This window comes from Condylura cristata, unplaced genomic scaffold (genome assembly GCF_000260355.1).
Source record: "Condylura cristata isolate star-nosed mole 26May11 unplaced genomic scaffold, ConCri1.0 scaffold00008, whole genome shotgun sequence".
NCBI lineage: Eukaryota > Metazoa > Chordata > Mammalia > Eulipotyphla > Talpidae > Condylura > Condylura cristata.
In genome coordinates, this window is record NW_004567109.1 from 16,708,041 (window position 1) to 16,714,507 (window position 6,467).

Consider the following 6,467-nt stretch of genomic DNA (forward strand, 5'->3'; position numbering starts at 1 on the left):
GTGCGTAAACCCATTTAAAAACGATCCTACTTTGGCAAAGTGAGTATTAGAGTCTGGGATGTAATTTTTCCCACTAGAATGACCAGCGTGAAAATGATAGAAAATACAAGGGTTGGCAAGGAGGGAGAGACGCTGGTGCTCTCCTGTCCTGCCTGGGGAGTATGAATCGGTGAGTGACTTGGGGGAACTCTTCGGCAGTGTCTCCTCAGTCCAAGCATGTGTCTGCCTGCCTGCCTGTGCAGCAAAGTCCACCCTGCCGCACATTTCCCACAAAGGTAACTGACACCCATCAAGCCGGCAGAGATGAACACAGCAGCGCAAAAGCAGCGGGTGCGAACTTGCTCACAGTCCAGCATACGGATGCTCAGGGACTCTACTGGCCGGACAAAGAGCGAAGAGTCCCTTTCACCCTTTGGGTGAGACGCATGGTAAGGAGAGGGTGCATGGCAACCCCTGGGACAGAGGCAGAAGGGCTGAGCAGCAAGGGGAGCTGGAGGCGTGGTGGTAGAGCAGGGGCGCCCCTGCTCCCTCTCACATGGTGTCACTGTAGGGTCACCCCACTCTTTCTGGGTGATAGCTCCTCGTTCCCTGATCTGACTTTCAAGACTCATTGGGAAATGTTTTACAGTGCCAGTCTTGGTCACAAATCTAGCTCCACCCCCACGAGCTTCTTCCCTCTGTTCCTGTCTTCCTCCAGACAGCGGATTTTACCTGAGCACCCTTCAGATGCCTGGCCAGGGGCAAAGTGGACACGGGCATACAGCAGACAACACCCCTCCTCCGTCAGTGATGAGCAGAGGGAAGCAAAGTCTAACGTCTACACAGCACATGGGAGCACAACACGGGTTCTCAGGGAGGATGGGAACGGAAGCTTTCCGGGAGGCACAACAGGAGCTGACTCTTGGGGGAGAAACAGCCTCGGGGCCGGACAAGATGGGAATGGGAATGGGAATCCCCGTGAAGGCAGCCGCAGAGGCAAAACCACTGGGTGTGCGATAGTGCTGGAAGGTGCCAGCAGCTTAGTCTGGCTGGAGCTCAGGGGTTATGGTGTGGAGTCAGGACGGGGTGGGGGGCCGAAGCGGTGGGGCCATTTGGAATGACGCTCAAAGGCTTTGAACTTAATTTATAGGGAAGAGGAAACCATGATAGGGACTTAACGGATCTGCTTGTTTCTTCCTTTGTTCTTAGACTGAGTCCCTTACGCACTGTGAAATGATCACTCTGAAGTGTACACCCATTAGTTTTGGCACATGTCAAGGCCCAGAACATTTCCCATCCCCAAAGTCCCCGGGTGCCCTTTCCCAATCAATCTTCCCCATTCCCAGAAGCCATCATGGAACAGATTTTTATCACCATAGATTACTATTGCTGATGCTAAAATTTCATGTTAAGTGGACTCGTACATCATATACATTTCTGTCTGTCTTCTTTCACTCAGCAAGGTATTTTTGAGATTCATCCACATTGCATATATCACTAGCTCATTCCTTTTTATTGCTGAGTAGTGTATTATTGTATGTTAAGATGGAAAAAGAGGGTTATTTTAGCAGTTTCAAGTGACAAGATCATGCTGACAGCCAGCCAGAGAAAAGCTTGGCATGGAAGGCAAGACGGGCAGAGGAGGCTGTAGGAGCCTATGGCAGTAATGCAGATGGGGGATAATAAGGGCTTCAACAAGGTGCTAGCTGGGAGGCCGGAGAAGAGAGACCTTGGAGAAGTGTCAGGCAGCAGAAGCTCCAAGTCTAGGCTCCCGATGAAGCGGCAGAGAAGCTGTCACTCCTGATATTGACAGTGGAGTTCATGGTGGGGGGAGAAGGAACAGTCTTGGTTTTGTATCGTTGCCTTTGAGAATCGACTGCTGGAGAGGGGGCCTGGCTGCAGGCAGACGGCAGAGTGGAGTCTCCAGTTTGCAAGGGGAGAGGGAAGTCACTGGAGCGGATGAGCTTGTCCGGGAAGGAGGTGTGGACAGGAAGAGATGGAGTCTGGGCTAGATGCCTTCTTGGGGTCAGGGACAAGAACATGGAGGTGTGAAGTTACAGAAGAAAGTCTGAGGAGAGCAATGAAAAGCAGGGGAGAAGGCAAGGTATAGGCAGGCGTGGTCAAAGGTGGAGTAGCGTAGAACACTGGGGGTTCTCAACCGTGTGGCAATGGGGCGTTCCCGGTGGGATCATAGGGGTGGGGCAGAAAGCAGATAGCAACAGTGGGAGAACGAATGGGAGGGGAGAAAGGAGAGAAGAGCGGAGACACTTTTGCAGAATTTGTCTCTAGAAGGAAGAGAGGAGCTGGTACAGGATGGCGGGGGGCGGGGGTTACGAAAGAAAAACCCCAGCCTACTCTTGTGCTGGGCATGAGAAAGAAGGGTGGGGAAAAGGACAGGGGGAAAATTCAGGAGGACAGGGAAGGATCAGCAAGCTCTGACTTTCTGAATCTCAGCATCCTCAGAGGTGAAAGGAAAACACAATAGCTACTTCATATATAGCAGGTGGGTTACAGAAGATGGTGAAAACCAAGGGCACGTGCGGTGAGCACAAGTTTCCCTCGCTGCTTTGGCACCCTCACTCCCAGGGCGTGGAGAGCTCTGCGCACAGCGCCAGGTGCATGCTCACCTGCAGACCGGCTCGAACCCTAGCTGCTCTGACCCTGGTCTCCCACCCGGTGGAAAGGTACATACATGTTAAATACCAGGGCGATGACGTAGTCCGGGGAGACGGTCACTTTCCAGTCACACTCCTTGCCTGGCGGGTAGGGCTCTGGGTAGTTTGGCGACAGGATGACTCCTGATGGTCCCGTCAGGTCTCCTCCGCAGGGAGCTGGAGAGAGAAGGCCAGGGTGAGAGGACCCGCTTTACCCCTTCCTACCGGGTGTTGTGTGAGGCATGTGGAGGAGAGGCTGAGTCTGAGGGCTGGCCAGCACCTGGGGCCCAGCGGCAGGCGTGTGTAAGGGGCACGAAGTTTTACCCTGAAGTGATGGTACGTTTTGGGAGCAGACAGGGCATAGGCGGGAAGGGACACAAGACTGTGAATCTACTTGCCTCTGGCTCATTCACTTAAAGCAACTCATTTTAACTTTTGTGAATTTCATCTCAAGAAATGATTAAAAAAACCCAAACGTGCCTTCTCTGTCATGTCCATCCAGTGTGACCTTAAGGAATTTACTTAACCTCTCTGGACCTCAGTGTCTTGCCGCAGTTACACAATGACTTGAGATCTCCTCCCTGGGGTGGCTGTCAAGGTTTTGGAGATGGCTGTGAAAGTATTTGGCACATCAAAAGTAGTCAAGAGACGGTATCGTCACTTGCCACTGAGACATAAGAAGTACGTGTCTCGTGGCGCTGCCTCACATCCAGCTTCCTGGGGGGCTCCGCGGGGATTTACTCTCAGTTCCAGAGCACTTGAGTCAAGAGGGGTGGAAGACATCACCGTGTTCCCTGCCAAGCATGAGTGCCACCTGCACTGCCAATGCTCTTGGCATTTGCTCAGGGCTGCGGACACCTTCCAATTTTCTGAAAGCCCTGTCCAAGGAAGCATGCACAGCTTGGTCGGATGTAGTACAAATTCCCATTTAGTCCACAGTGGTCTCCCTCCCCCGAGATGGCAGGCCTTTCTGGCAGCCTGGGAGGGCCACGGCGGCTGGTGTCAGCAAGCTGATCGCCCAGGGCCCTCTAGGGGGCTTCCCTGATCCTGGGTCAGTGCTCCCCTAAAAGGCTGGGCATTGCACTGCTGCATGATGGTTTGATCGAGTGGAGGCCGGGAATGGATGGGGTCAATCACAGGAACAGATGGCCGAGACTATCAACGTGGCTTGGTCTATGAACCACAGGGCGCCCCTGGAGGCCTGCAGTGGAGCAGACCAATAGGAGAAGGGAGAGCCATGCAAGGAGAGGCCAGGAAGTCCTGGAGGGACTTCCAGGTGGGAGCCAAAGGGTATATCCCAGGCCGAAGTAAGAGTACCGCTTGCTTGTCGCAGAGCTGAGCTTTATTGCGGTCTGCTGTAGCTTTTACTCAGAGCGAGGCTTAAAGGGCTGGATCAACCCCAATAGGGTCTCCTTAAAAAATGGTAGGTCTTCAGGCCAGGCCATAAAAGCCCGAACACGGCTGAATATAAAACCTGAGTGGTCATGAGTAGTGTGTTTTTTTCTGGGGAAAATACATCCCAAGTACCATCTGGGGTACCAGAAACACTCAAGTGAGCACCTAGTAAATGTCAGGCATGACATACAGTGCTTTCGATACATCCTCTCCTTTATGTCTCTTAACAACTCAAGGAGCCACAAGTCAATGAGTCATTCTTCTGACTTAGGAAGGAGGAAACGGAGACCCAGAGAGGTGAAGCGATGTGTCCATCACACTAAGACAAAGCCTGCATCGGCTGGGCACCCAGGGCCATTTCCCCCTTTCTGCTAGACTCTGAATTGTGGGGGCCATGGGAGTAGAGAAGCAGTGGCCCTCTCTGAAGGCCGGCCAGGGAGAAAGCAGATGCAAGGATGCTTGGAAGTGAGGCTGGGTCCCTGGGTCAGGTCTCACTTGCTTCCTTCCCACTAAACCCTCTGGAGAAGATGGTGGATGAGTGGGTGATCCCAGAGAACCATCAGGATAAAATCTCGACCCAGCAAAGCAAGACCAGTGTCCAGTCTGGAGGGAGTGGCCCAACCCAGCCTACAAATAGTTTGAGGCAGCCCAGGTCAGCAGACCCAGCTTTCTGGTCGACCCTCCCAAGACAGCCAGGGCGACCAGGCTCTACTCTTCCTCCCCAGCCCAGGGTTTCTTCTCTGAAATTTATGAAGATGGGGGAAGTCTGGGTGTTTCTGAAACCACCTTTATTCCTCTGCCAACCCCCAACCTACTCTCACTTTCTTTGCATTTCAGGCCTCTGCCCTGGCACAGCTCCCTGGCACCAGATATCCAGGCATCTGCTCGCCTGTCAGGATCCCAGCCTGTGCCACACTGCCCTCTGCCAGTCGTGCCCCAGGCCCTGGACGGGTTCCTGGCTGCTTCTCCCACAGGAGGGCTCCTCCTTCTCAGGGCTGGTTGACATACAAAAGGGAAATAAGTCTCTTTTTCCTCTTCTAGGCCCAGCTACACAACAGGACCACTAAGCTAAGGGGAGCCAAGGGAGACCTCTGCCACATCCCTGAGCTGCCTTATCCTTTCAGCAGGAACGCAGTGGGGCTTAGGCTGGGAAACCAAGATGGAACTAGAAGCCAGGTCTCGCTTCCAATCCTGGCCTTGCCTACACACCATGGCCACGGCCCGGCCACTCCTTACTGCATGTATGAAAGAGAATGCAGATTCTGCCTTGACCTTACAGACTTGACCTTACAGTCCAGTGAGGCTCAGGTGGGGGGGCCAGGCTCTGATCATTCCCAAAGGCCAAGAAATTGCACTGAGGAGTCAGAGCTATGAAAAAGGCTATTGAGTGTGAAGTGACACAGGCTCGGGGTCAAATTCTGACCGCTGGGTCTTTTCCTCGCTGGGGCGTCTGGGCGAGGTGTTCCACGTCGCTCAGCTTCCATTTCTTCATTGATAAAATAATAAGAAAAATCACAATGAAGATGATGACTTCTATGGTGCAGGGTTTGCTGTGTACTGTTCTAAGTGCTTGGCAGATGTATCTCATTTAATGCCCCAGACAACCCTGTGAGGTAGGGACTATAATTTCCCCTGTTTTACAGGGGAGGAAAATAAAGCCCAAGGAGATTGTGTGATTTGTCTCAGGCCACACAGCCTGGGGTGGTCTGGACTCAAACCCAGGCAAACAGAATCCAAAATCTGAGCTCTACGTTCACCTGGGCTCGCCTTTGCAATAATGTAACCGGAATGTGTAGTCGGGTGCCTGTCTGGGGGATGACACTCCATAAACACTTGTTTTCGTCCTTTGCTTCCTCCCTGTAATGAAGGGGTATCAAGGCCTGCCAGACCAGTCATGGCAGGCTGCCAAGGAAGCTGGAAATTAGGGGCTTGTCACTGGGATTTCCAAACTGTTTGAGAGAAGAGGCAGAGACATTCATTTTGCTGCTCGAGGAACATTTCCCCAAGCCGAGTGTAGAAGAATGGGTAATGAAAGCTGAATTAACCTCTTTGCCCTGTGAGCTGCATATTTGCTGCTCTTGGGAGTTTAATACAGTGAGCGCTCCTTTCCCGGACAGTCTCCTCTCAGTACCTGCTTTGCTGAAGGCAAGTCTAAGAGGTCACAGTCCCCGAGCGTGCAGAACTGGGGAGGGGCCTCGGGGGTCATCTGAGTCCCACCACGCTGCGCCAGAACTCTGTTGACTAGGTGCACTGCTTGTTCAGGGAAGGGAAGGGAGCTTGAGAACTTGAAAGAAGGCAAGAAAGAAGGGGAGGAGTAAAGGAGAGAGGATGGAGGAGGGAAGGATGGAAATTAGTATTTCTTGCAATTGGGGTTAGGTAGGTCCTCTAGTGCCATGAGGGAAGGAGACCTCAATTTGCAGACGAGGAAATAGAGGCTCA

General features: G+C 52.8%; 1 protein-coding gene across 1 annotated transcript in view; it reads right to left on the bottom strand.

Annotated features, from left to right (window-relative positions):
* The window catches only part of CSMD2 (CUB and Sushi multiple domains 2), a 460,842-nt gene that overhangs the window by 98,237 nt on the left and 356,138 nt on the right, over nucleotides 1-6,467 (bottom strand). The gene's annotated exons all lie outside the window — the stretch shown is intronic.